The sequence below is a fragment of the Belonocnema kinseyi genome, chromosome 10, assembly GCF_010883055.1.
Source record: "Belonocnema kinseyi isolate 2016_QV_RU_SX_M_011 chromosome 10, B_treatae_v1, whole genome shotgun sequence".
Taxonomy (NCBI): Eukaryota; Metazoa; Arthropoda; class Insecta; order Hymenoptera; family Cynipidae; genus Belonocnema; species Belonocnema kinseyi.
This window is the reverse complement of record NC_046666.1, coordinates 60909865-60923865: the sequence shown is the minus strand read 5'-3', so window position 1 is coordinate 60923865 and position 14001 is coordinate 60909865. Positions and strand designations below refer to the sequence as shown.

The following is a 14001-nucleotide window of genomic DNA, read 5'->3' as shown; positions in this document are numbered from 1 at the left end:
AAATTAATATTCTTAAGAACATGTAAGTGTCAGAGAAAATTAGCCTGCGTTAAAAATGAAAATCTTAGGTTTGCCAATAGCCGACACGTCTCTAAATGGTAAGTTTATTACCTGGGTGCACTGGGTCGCACACCAGGTAGTTTAGCACATATTCTACGAGAACTTTAAAAAAATTTAAATTGTGCCAATTGCCAATATAACTACCATTAGTGAGTCGACGATCCGGATGCATCAGATTGAGCACCAGGTAGTATAATACGTATTCTACGAGACTTTTTAAAAATTTTAAATTTGTGAATACTGAAAATAATTCCAAATGGTGAGGCGACGACCCGGGTGACCCAGGTCGCGGCCCAGGTAGCTTAGCGCGTATTCTACGAGAACTTTTTCAAAATTTAGATTGTTCCAACAGTCAAACTTACTAGAAATTGTGAGTCGACGATCCGGGTGCATCAGGTCGAGCACCAGGTAGTTAATTACGTATTCTAAGAGAACTTTTGAAAAATTTAAATTTGGTGAATAATGAAAACAATGCCAAATGGTCAGTCGACGACTCAGGTGCACCAGGTCGCGCCCCAGGTGTCTTAGCACGTATTCTTGAGAACTTTTTTAAAATTTAGATTGTTTCAACAGCCAAAATTACTAAAAATTGTGTGTAGACGATCTGGGTGCTCCAGGTCGAACACAAGGTAGTTTAAAACGTTTTCTACGAGAACTTTAAAAAAATTTTAATTTCCTCAATAATGAAAACAATTTCTAATGGTGATTGGACGACCCGGGTGCACCAGGTCGCGTCTCAGGTATCTTAGTACGTATTCTACGAGAACTTTTTTGAAATCTAGATTGTTTGAACAGCTAAAATTACTAAAAATTGTGAGTCGACGATCCGGGTGCACCAGATCGAGCACCAGGTAGTATAATACGTATTCTACGAGAATTTTTAAAAAATTTAAATTTGGTGAATAATAAAAACAATTATAAATGGTGAGGTAGTTTGGTACAAATTCTACGAGAACTTTTTCAAAAATTTTATTGTTCCAACAGCCAAAATTACTGAAAATTATAGTCGACCTGGGGCGCAACTTGGTGCACTCGGGTCGTCGACTAACCATTTGAATTTTTTTTCATTAATCAAAAACTTAAAATTTTTTTAAAGTTCTCGTAGAATACGTATTGTACTACTTGGTGCTCGATCTGATGTACCTGGATCGTCGACTCACAATTTTCAGTAATTTTGGCTGTTGGAACAATCTAAATTTTGAAATAGTTCTTGTAGAATACGTGCTAAATTACCTGGGGCGCGACCTGGTGCACCCGGGTTGTCGACTGATCATTTTAATTTGTTTTCATTATTTATAAAATTTCAATTTTTCAAAAGTTCTCGTAGAATACGTATTAAACTACCTTGTGCTCGACCTGGTGCATCCAGACCGTCGACTCACTAATGGTAGTTATTTTGGCAATTGGCACAATTTAAATTATTTTAAAGTTCTCGTAGAATATGTGTTAAACTACCGGTTGTGCGACCCAGTGCATCCGGGTAGTGAACTTACCATTTAAAGACGTGTTAGCTTTTGGCAAACCTAAGATTTTCAATTTTAATTATTATTATTATTTATTATTACACCATTAAGACATTTCCCTTTCGGGGTAGGCGGGACTCACTCGGTAGGGGAAAGGAGTAGTTCGTGGAAGGGATAGAGATTTTTCAGATTGATCCAGAATTCTCGTGCTATTTAAGTAAATAACATGTTCGTGCCGCAACATTGTTCCGACCCAGGTTGCTGATCAATCTCTTCTAACTAAGGTCTCATTCACACATTCTAACCATTCTTTCCGCGGTCTACCTCTGGGCACGCTGCCATTTACTGAAAGCTCATTTTCTCTGACACTTACATGTTCTTAAAAATATTCATTTGTGGTAAGCGTGTCCTAAGCATGGGAAACGGACAGGAGCAAGGCTTGAGCTATGCTGCTATTCAGCCGTGACCCATGCTTTAGCCAGATATTTCCAAGCGTCTTGCCATGCTTGAGCCATGCAAACTTTTTTCACGCGGGTGTAAATACAAAATTATATTATTCTAAATGAAGTGTTCGAATAAAAATGTGAAGAATCGTATATTTTCATATTTTATCAATCTTTATTACCATATTATACAATTTAACATTGATCAGTAAACAATTTTATTTAATCCTTTTTTTACTGCGTATTAAATCAATTATTCGTAAAAAATGCGGTCACTAAATCATCAGTTATTTGTTATCGTCTTCAATGGTTCCTTATTAGTTCGTCTCAAATAGGTTTAGTTATCATAAAACAACTTTATATTAAAAGTTGCTTTGTTTTCAAACTTTGAATATATTCACTTTTTATAGTGAATATTTTTTTCAAGAAACTATTATTTATGTTAATTACAGGTTATATTTTTACAAAATATTGTCTAAATTAGGAACTCTAATGATAAATGAACCTTAAAAATATTTTTGTAATTGTCAAGAAAACCTGAGAAAATATGATTCTAAAAACAATATAAATATTTGTACTATGAATATTTACTGAAAGTTCATACTTTTTACATTTTTTTTGTATACAATAGTGCTTCGACTTTGCAAAATTTAGGGTCTAATTTTCATTAATTTTTTATTTAAACATTCCACAAATATCAATTTTATAGTTAAGACACGATGCGTTTTAATATATTAAAATTGTACTTGATTATTCTTCTTATATTTGTGCTTATAATTAAGGACGATATACTGTAGGGTCATTATCTACTGGTGGGGGGACTGGTCACTCCTATGTCAGTTTACCGTTAAAATAATAGTGGCCCGCTTTTGGACTCCTGATCCGGATTAGGTTATTTTTCCCTAATCAGAACGTCACAAAAATATTTTTTCGATACAAATATATTCAAAATCAACGCATACATCAGCTCAATTTACTTTCTAAAAACGTTCAATGTTCTAAAGAGTAGATTCGGAAATATTAGTTTAAAAAAGAGTAACATTGAATGATTTAAAGATAGGAAAAAATCTATCTTTTAAGTCATTATCTAAAAATATTTAACATTTACTGTACGTAAATGTAAATACCATTTTATTTTTACTGTGAAGATTTGGCAACATTGCAAATCGCTGTACAGATTTGGCGGGAAGTAGAATCGTTGCGAAAATATGAAAATATTAAAAATTTTCTTGTATTGAAACTGATTCAAACTAAAGAAAGTTTATCCTCGATATTAAAAATAGTTGTGTGATTGCCAAAAACTTGAACACTTAAATCTCAGTCATTTTTAACTTTTTCTTTGAACAATAAAATTGTTCTAAATTTATCTCAGTAAAGTACGTATAGCAAAGTATAATTTAGTAATGTTAAAATTTTTTTGATGAATTCGTTTGAAAATCATAAATAAAAAAGTACCCAAAATATATTGCCATGCACCTGTCCCAACCTACAAATCTAACATGAAAAATTCCTAAATGATGATAACATTTTTCTATATTCATATTTTCAGATATCGAATACATATATTAAGCTAAAAAATATTAAAATCAAAAGTAGAGTTCAATATTTTAAGGTTGAGGATTTCTAAAATCACTGAATAATAATAATAATATTTTTTTTAAAATTAAGACTCAAAACATCCACCACTGTGATTTTGTGATTGTGAATTCTCTTTCGTTAAAAAAGCTTAGCTCGAGATTTTGTGCGCACCTACGGCACGCGACTGTGGGCAATCGCACTCCGCGCTTAGTCTTCGCATTTCTTCCGCATTTGGGCACAGACCTTTTAAAATCAAAGGTGAACGGACCGACAACTGTAATTTTGTGATTTTGAACTCTCTTTTGTTAAAGCTCTTTTGGCTTCAACGAACACATTCTCATCACGTATCTCGTGCTTCGCACTCGATTTTGTCCAACCTGTCAACTTTTCTACATTATACATAACACTTTTATATCAATTATAACATTTTTTATATAACTCTGTCAGGAATTACTTATTGAAAAAATTGAAAAATAAAAAGCTAATTGTATTTATCAGGATTATTTTTGTATTTGTTTCTTATTTTGCATTAACCCTCTACCGCCCTTAAAACTTTCTTTTTTCTGAATTTTGAGATATTTAGGCATATTATTCCTATGGCGGAGTGTATACAAAACTAAAATTCTATCTCATTACCGTCCTGACTTTCATGTAAATCCTTGCGTTAAAAATTGCTGTTTGTCTCAAAGTCATATTTAAAAAAACTCAAGTCTTCCAAACGTTACATATATGTCACTGGGGACAGTAGAGGGTTAAATTGTATTCTAAGCTGCTCTGAAACATTTTTCATTTCAATAAATGTATATAATTATAATTCATAATATGCATAAAAATTGAATCATACTAATTCTTATTTCCTTGTTTTTATCATTTTTTTTTATTTTTAATGTTGTTTTTTACGATAAAATAAAAACTACTGCGCATCTGCATAGGGTCTAATACAGGAAACTATATAGGGTCCTATATAGGAGCTTATGTCCTCTTTCGTCTTTTCTGTGCTTTTTTCAAAAAGGTAATTTTTTAATTTTTAATCTTATGTTTTACGATTAAAAGAAAATCTACTCGTCCTATCGAAAAATAATTAATAATAAATTTATAGATCTTTTTAGGCGAACAATTTTTGTCTGGCAATTTAAGTTCATACCTTGTGTTCCTTTTTCAAACAAATTTAATATTTTTATTTAGAATGTTATTTTTTACGACCGAAGCAAAAACTAACTGTCCTATCAAAAATTATAGCTCTTTTTTGGATTAGCAAATTAAAAAAGTTGTTATCATAGTCCTGTAGGGCTTTCAAAAAGTAAAGCTTTTTTTTCATATCATGCGTCTTTTGGCTTAAAATGTTCATTTTAGTTTGTTTTTTCGGATTTTGAAAAGGCTCTAACTCTGCTAATTTAGTTTTTATAAAAAAGCCATGTGGATAAACTGTTTGAGTTTCTGAGTACTATGAACAACCGTACATAGAATTTTTAAATCTTGAAAAAATGTGGTTTCAAACATTTTTTGGTACGATCAAATTTGGAATTTTCAACTTTTTGACCAAATTAAAAAAGTTGTTATGATAATCTTGTAGGTCTTTCAAAAATGAACGTTTTTCTTTTCTTGACTTTTTTTCATATCATGCGTTGTTTGGCCCAAAATGTTCATTTTATTTTTTTATTATTATTTTTTATTTTGAAAATGCTCTAACTCTGATCATTTTCTTTTCATAAAAATAGTCAGAAAGATAAATTGTTTAAGTTTTGAAGTACTATAAACAACCCTGCATAGAATTTTTACATCTTGAAAAAAATGTGGTCTCAAAAATTTGTTGTACGATCAAATTTTGAATTTTCAACTTTTTGACCAAATTGAAAAAGTTGTTATCATAATGCTGTAGGGCTTTCAAAAAGCAACGTTGTTCTTCTTTAGACTTTTTTTTCGTATCATGCGTTGTTTGGCTTAAATTGTTCATTTTAGTTTGTTTTTCTGGATTTTGAGAATGCTATAAACTCTAGTAATTTTTGATTTTTCAAAAAAAGTCATTAGGATAAATTGTTAAATTTTTTGAATTCTATGAATAACCGTACAGAGAAGTTTTGAATTTTTAAAAAAGTGGTCTCAAAATATTCAAAATTTGCCCACTTTTTGAATTTTCATCCAAAATGGCTGGCTAACGAACTTGCCCTTTAGTTTACGACACTAAACGATTGTACCAAAGGGCAATATAATAGATTAATTTTTTCAAAAGTTATCGTGTTCACAGACAGACATACATACAGCTATAGGTAGACACATTAGTAAAAACCTGGTGTTCGGATTCAGGGGGTCTCAAAACGTGGACATTCGACAAAAACTTGGGGGGGGGGGGTCAAATTTTACACAAATTTAATACCTTCTCTGATGAGAATGTGAAAAAAGACCATACGTATATTATCGTTTTATGAAAAAAATCAGTTTTGTGGATTTTTCGAGTATTGGAAATTTGTGAGTCGCTTTTGAAAATAATACAAACTATTTTTCTGGTCAAGAGCATTTTTGTTAGAAAACTTGAAGTTTCACATTTTTCTTGTATGCAACGGTAGATTCGATAAAATATTAATAGAAAAAGTTTGCTAATTTAAAATATTCTGCCAAAAATACTTCCCTCTTATTTATAATATATTGCATCGTTCGCGTGCAAAATTCAATTTTTCGAACAAAAATTTTTGTGGTTGCTTAGATAGATGTTAGAAGTTACATGTTCTCTTCTGACTATTAGTAAAAAATTTGACTTGGGTTTGTACACTCACATAAAATATATGAATACACAGATTTACAGTAGTTCCTAAGGCCACGATAAGCTTCGTTTTCATACTAGAATTTATAATATGGCGATTGCCCATGTTGGCGATGGGAGACCCATGCAAAAAGTACTGAACATAATTTATAATATTTACAATTCGAAACAGACGATTAAGCTGAAAAGGGTATAACATCGTTAGATAACAACATTTTCTACATATTTTGAAAATTTCAGACAATTCATAAATAGGGCCCGATTTAGGTAGAACTACCTTAAATTACACTGTATTTTCTCGGCTGAATTGTGAGAACATGGAAAGTGGATTTCATGGAAAAACCTATTTTTCTGTGTTTTGCATTTTTTAACTTTATTGTTTAATATAGGAGACAGTCTATAAGTTCTATTCAGACTAAAACATGTTTGTGATCACATTTTTTACGAAAAACAGAGTTTTTTTCATTTTTCTAGCAAAAGATACAAGAAACCATAAAAGATTCAGGGGTATTTCTCGTAGAACTTTTTAAAATGAGCAAATTGTTTTTTAGCATCTGCTGTTGTTTCTAACAAAAAGCGAAAATTTAATTTTTCTGCAAAAGATTCTCTTGAACAGAAAAATAGTTAGGCTTGAATGAAACTTAAGAGGTTCATTTATCATTCTTGCGCTAATTCAGACCAAAATTGTCAACAACAAAAGGTGGGTTTTTGAGAAATTTTACTTTGAATATCTTTGTAACAGCCACCGCGGATTTCGAAAGATGACCTCAATAGAATTAGGAAAGAAAAACTAATATCGCAATTAGATAAAAAGTTATAAAAGGTTAAAGACAACCAATTTCTTTTTTTGGAAATAAGCCTCAAATTTCTAATATTCATAAGATTGCGAAAATGATTATTTTCTCAAAACCGTAAAATAGGTGTCGTCTTATTTTCTTTAAAAAAGAAAATACAGTGAAACTCTTCAATAGCCCTCCCTTCTACAGCCTATCCGAGAATTGACACGGTGCCGCAGGTAGGTGTAACGGGAGCTACGCTGGGTGCGCGGGATCTGCGACTGTCACTCAGGCGAGCACTCTGGCGTGAACAAACAAAAGCGGAGCGGGCTATAATGAGTCAGTTCCTACCCACCGTCAGTCCCAAAATCGACGATATAGAAAAGTTTTACTGTAATTAAGACGAGAAATCAAGTGCTATTTTTTAGAGTGTCTTTTCCTATTTCACTTTTAATATGCTAGAATTTTTGTTTATTCTGTTTCATTGTTCTCATACAGTAAAACTAATTAGATTAAAACTCACATTGACAGCAAATAGTGGATTTGTCACAATGGAGATATATGTATATTATTCCCCTAAAAAACGGAGCTATGAAGAACAAGAACAGATCTACTGCAGTCTCGTTGGCACAATTACTTAACGTGCCAATTATGTAGTGGCGTTGTAGGTTCAAATCCGCGTGGAAGCAGATTTTTTCATCTCATTCAAAAATATTTTGTCCGGAGTAATTATTTTAATATCGAAATTTAAATTAAATACCGAGATCTAGTATCCATTTACGAAAAAAAACTGGTAATCAGAAGCAGCTTAACTGATTTCTTGAATATTCGTTCAATCAAAGGGAATATTTCAACAACAACAAAAATCTCCTATCAGATTACTACTCGCTCTTCAATATGAAGTTGAGAATTTGGCTCCACGAATATTCGAACAAGTGACCGATTTCCGTAAATTGGATCCACGGGATGAAGGAGATAAAATCTCACGCAGTTCAGCAAATCGGGTCGGTGCAGGGTCGTTGTCCGCAATGTGGTTGGCTCCTGTCAAAAATCGAAAATTACTACGTCGACTGAACCTTCCTACATAATATATAGTATATGCTATATGCTATATATTATTTGGTTATCTGGTATGCAGCTACCCCTCGCCTTATCTTTAATCTCTTCAGTGCTCAGATGAACCATCGGCACATCTGTCGTTCGCTGGTTTGAACGCTACGAACCGCAATGCCTCTGATGTGGTACTTGCCTATACGGAGATTGTCGGGATAGGTAATTATGTGGGGGAATGCACACACGGTTATGGCATGTGTATAAATTGAGGCTTTTGACTTGTACCATCCGAGAATTTCGAAACTAATCCGATTTCCTCCAGTTTCAAATACACGTCGGCTTAATTCTTATTTTCCATTGTTGTCTTATTTTATTGCTGATCGATTACCCAACTTTAGCCGCCTGGTAGAGAATGGAAACATTGTAACGATTTTACATGTTTTTTATGTGATATATTACATGAGGAGGCAAAAATTAAGTTTCAATCTAAAATTCAAACTTTAAATCTTTAGAAAAAGTCAAACGACTTCCAAGTATGTATTGATTTTTTAAATCGCGGAAAGAACATTTTTCAGTTCAAAATTCGCGCCAGGGTCAATACGAACTCGAGTACCACACTTGAAAATTACAGGGTGGCCGCAGGAGAGAGATATGTCAAGCCATTTTTTTACTCAGAAAAAATCACGGACTTTAAAAAAAATATGCCAAACTAAAGGAATTAATGTAAGAAGCGCTTGAAACAACTTTTAAGAATAATAAGCAGGAATCCCACAAAATCACTTTTCGTCACTTTTCATCCTTAAATCACTGTTTAGTCACTTGTTAAAGATAAATTCACTGTCGTCACTTTTTAAAATAAAAATATCACTTTGCTTTTCTTTTAATAAATTAACCCATAAGTTACCTAATTTTGAACTATAAACAATAAACTTATAATTTGAATACAATAAACTACATACAATAAACTTTATACTTTATGATTTCAAGGGAATTCAAAGGATTTAAAATATTTTAGGATATTTTTAAAAGCTCTAAGACATTTCCAAGTGCTTTAAAACGTTTCAAGGTATTTCAACAGATTTCAAATGGTTTACAATGTTTTAGGGTATTTTAAAAGACTGCAAGCGTTTATTAATAGACTTCAATCATTTGAAGGGATTTCGAAAGATTTAGAAAAGTATAAGGTATTTTTCAAAGATTCAATTAATATTCAAAAGCTTTAAAAATGTTCAAGGGATTTCGAAGGATTTAAAATGTTTCAGGGTGTTTTCAGAATACAAGAAATTTTTAACAGATTTTAATAATTTGAATGGATTCTAAAAAAATTATTTTGAAGATTTAAAGCTTCAACCAGTTTCAAAGGATTTGAATTATTTGTGGGTATTTTAAAAGATTTCGAGGAAGTTTTATTTGATTTCAATAATTTGCCGTGATTTCAGAGGATTTTAGAGATTTTAGATGTATCTTTTAAATTCGAAGTAATTTCCTAGAGCTTTAAAAAGTTTAAAGTGATTGAAAAACGTTTCAAAGGATTTGAAATATTTTAGGATATTTTAAAAGATTCTTTTATTTCATTTATTAAAGATTCTACATTAAATATGCTACAGGATAAGAATTTTGGTCTTTAAATCTCAGTGGTCGCGGAAAATGAAAAATTAGTCGGGAACAAGTTAGAGAATTTCGAAAATGAAGTTTTGTGACATAACCTTTACTTCTCATGCTAATTTGGCGCGAAATTCAAATTATCAGATTTATTTTTTATGATTTAAGAGTTTAAAGTTCAAATTGAAATAAACATAAAAAACACTTTAAATAAAATTGGTTGCGAAAGTCAAATCATCTGCTTTCCATCGAAGATGTCAGAGTGGTGGAAGACTCGAATGTGTCGCAAGAGATTTTCTTACGTTCTGTAAGAATCGGGCACGTCAATACATTGATTCTTCGCGAAATACCAGAGCTAGGATCCACTCAGGATTTCGCGAGGGTGGCCAAAGAATGGTGGGGTTAAACGTCCAGCCAATCAGATCTGTCCAGACGGTTTGGCGCCCATTGTACAATCCTAAGAGAAATCTAGGAATAACAAACAAGGGCGCTATAACTTGATCTATACTTAACTTCCGGTTCCGCTTTACGTCCTACGCAAGTCCTAGAAGTTTACGTAACAACGTAACCCTGAATCGAGTTGTAGCCATCGCTCTTCTTTCTTCCTCGCCATTTTCGTAAAGTTTTTCCTTACGAGAATTTTTGAGGATAGATATATTTAGTTAACCCAAATTCATTATGCCTAAAACTTATTTCGTATAAATAAGTTTTAGGGCCAATGTATTTAATAATTAAAGGCATTTTTCTTCAGTCCATAAGACAAGATGCACTGACCGGGAAAATCCGTGAAAATGGAAATTAGTTTTGTTTTTACACTGGCAATAAATATTGCCTCCCTCTTTGAAGAAAATGTGTGTAGAATTATGCTCAGTGTTACCAATTATCTCCTTCAGAATATCGAATGTCATCACTATAATTATCATCACTCTTTACCCGTTTTTTTTCAAGAATTCCTCTTTTTGCATGGAAATTACCCTTTTCCCCCTTTTTTCGTTTTTTTTTTAATTTACAAAAAGAATTGAATTAATAGAAGCCATTAAGCAAATCTAACTACTACTACTTATTTGCGTTTTCGTCCGAAGCAGCACTCTCTCGGAGGGTTTCCCCATCATTACCAGCCCCAAAACCAGTGTAGTCTGCGAGTTTCACTGTATTTTTGTTGAAAGTTAATTCTTTTTATTTGAAAAGTGTTCGATTATATTTTTGGTTTAGAATTCATCTCTGTTGGTCGAAAATTCATCTCTGTTCTGTTGAACAGTTGTCTTTTTACATTCTCATACTAATGAGAAGGTATTGGTTTTATGTGAAATTTCACTTTGTCGGTTTTCATCAAATTTCTACGTTTTGAGACCCACTGGAGTCAGAAGAAACGATTTTTACGAAGGTGTTTGTCAGTATGTAGTCTGTATTCTATAGGCACAATAACTTTCGAAAAATTGATCAGATTGTATTCTGCTTTGGCACACTTTTTTAAGGCCTAAAAAGAAAGAACAAGTTCATAAAGCAGCAATTTTGGATCAAAATTTAAAAAGTTAGCGCATTTTCAAAATTTTTGAAACCACATTTTTTCAAGATTTCAAAATTCTATCTACGGTTATTCATAGTACTCAGAAACACCAACAATTTATCCTCATGACTTTTTTCTATAAAAAGAAAATTCCAAATTTGATCATACAAAAAATGGTTGAAACCACATTTTTTCAAGATTTCCAAATTCTATGTACGGTTATTCATAGAATGCAGAAAATCAAACAATTAATCCCTATGACTTTTTTCTATAAAAAGAAAATGATGAGAGTTCGAGCATTTTCAAAATCCCAAAAAACAAACTAAAATGAACATTTTAAGCCAAACAATGCATGATACGAAAAAAAGTCAAGAAAAGAAAAACGTTGATTTTTGAAAGACCTACGAGATTATCATAACAACTTTTTTAATTTGGTCGAAAATTTGAAAATTCCAAATTTTATCGTAACAAAAATAATGAAAAATCTAACAATTCCATTTTTTTTTGTTAAACTATGCAAGATACGAAAAAAAATGGAAAGACCTACAAATTTATAATGAATCACTTTTCGATGGTACGCATGGTTTTTGTTTTTAGTCGTAAAGAACAACACTTGAAATATATAAAATATAAAATTTTTGAAGTAAGGGCACAAGTCACGAAAAAAAAGAGACAAAACCTGTTTATCCAAAAAAGAACTATAGTTTTTAATAGGACATGTAGTTTTTGCTTTATTCGTAAATAATAACATTGAAAATATAAATATAAATTTTTTTTTGAAAAAACGACATAAGTACGAACTAAAATTAACAGACAAAAGTTGTTCGCCTAAAAAGATCTACAAATTTATTATTAATCATTTTTAGAATGGACGAGTAGATTTTCTTTCAATCGTATAAAATAAGATTAAAAATAAAAAATTAAATTTTTGGAAAAAGGACAGAAAAGACGAAAGAGGACAAAGGATACTATATAGGACCCTATATTGGTTCCTGTATTAGACCATATGCAGATGCACAATAGTTTTTCTTTAATCGTAAAAAACAAGTTAAAAAAATATATACAAACAAGGAAATAAGAATTAAGATGATTCAATTTTTATGCATATTATGAATTATAATATAAATTGATTGAAATGATACATGTTTCAGCGCAGCTTAGAATACAATTTAAAGCAAAGAAATCCCAGGCAGTGTTACATAAAAAATGTATTATATTATATAAAAGTATTGTGTATAATGTAGAAAAGTTGACATTTTGGACAGAATCGAGTGCGAAGCACGAGATACGTGATGAGAATGTGTTCGTTAAAGCCGAAAGAGCTTTAACAAAAGAGAGTTCACAATCACAAAATTACAGTTGTCGATCCGTTTACCTTTGATTTGCAAAGGTCTGTGCACGAATGCGGGAGAAATACAAAGACCGAGCGCAGAGTGCGAGAGCCATCAGTCGTGCGCCGTAGTTGCGCTCAAAATCTCGAGCTAAGGTCTTTCAACAAAAGAGAATTCATAATCATCAAATTATAGTGGTGGATATTTTGAGTCTTAATTTTAAAATGTTTGTGCAAGAATGTGGGAAAATATAGAGACCGAGCGCGTAGCGCGAGGTAAGTACATGATCGAGCGCGAATCGCGAGAACAGTCGCGCGCCGTAGGCGCGCTCACACTTTTTTGATAAAAATTCTACTATTTGGTTGAAAATTTAATGATTTTGTGGAAAGTTTAAGTGTTTTGTTAAAAAGTTTGAAAGATAATTAATTATATTTGGAAAGTCTACTATTATATTTTTAGTTCAGAATTAATCTATTTTGGTTAAAAATTATATGGTTTGTTACTAGATTTAATTTTCTGTTGAAAATTCAACAATTATATTAAAAAGTTGTACTTCTTTGTCAAAAATTCGTATTTTTGATAGATTTGAAATTTATCTTTTGGTAGAAAAGTCATCTTTTTTAGTTGAAAATTCATCTTTCTTGGTTGAAAATTCCACTGTATTCTAAAAGATTGGTATTTTTTACTTAAAAATTCAACAATTTAGTTGAAAAATCAACCATTACTGGTTGGAGTTTGATCTTCTTTGTTTCAAAATTCGATCATTTGGCTAAGTAATTATCTTCGTAGGTTGCATTTTTTCTAAAGCATTCGACTTTGTAGCTAGAAACTCAACTTTTTTGTTGAAAATTTGCTTTTTTCGGGTTGAAAATGCATGGTTGTTGGTTGAAAATTCCACTATTTTTTTTAAAAATGCAATATATTTCCACTCGAAATCTTATGAATATGTTACCTCATTAATGTTATTTAAATATATCTATACCTCTTAAAGTTATACTTTTATAATACTGAAAGCTTCTCATTTAAAGTTTTCGAATCTAAGAACTTTTAATTGAAAAATACACCATTTCTAAGGCTTCTAGTTTATAATTGTTCAATTCTAATGGATTTCAGTCTGTAGGCAAAGATGGTTTGAACTGCTTCTCATGTGTAAATTGTCTCATTTTTAAGTCTTCAGAACAAAATTTATTTATTTTTGTAACACTTAGAATTAAATTTATTCAAATTAGAAGGTTTTAAATTTTTAATTGAACATTATTAAAATTTGCTACCTTAGAAATGCGTCAAATAAACCAAAATTTTGAGCTTTGCAAGACCGCATTTTTTTATTTAAATGTACCAGGTGTATACATATGAAACCGGTATTGCCATTTAGCGGCCAGTAGGCACACTTGTAGGCACTGTCGGAACTTACCATTTGTGCTAATTGG

General features: G+C 31.5%; 1 protein-coding gene across 1 annotated transcript in view; it reads left to right on the top strand.

Annotated features, from left to right (window-relative positions):
* The window catches only part of LOC117181731 (talin-1), a 126763-nt gene that overhangs the window by 44572 nt on the left and 68190 nt on the right, over positions 1 to 14001 (top strand). The window lies entirely within an intron of this gene.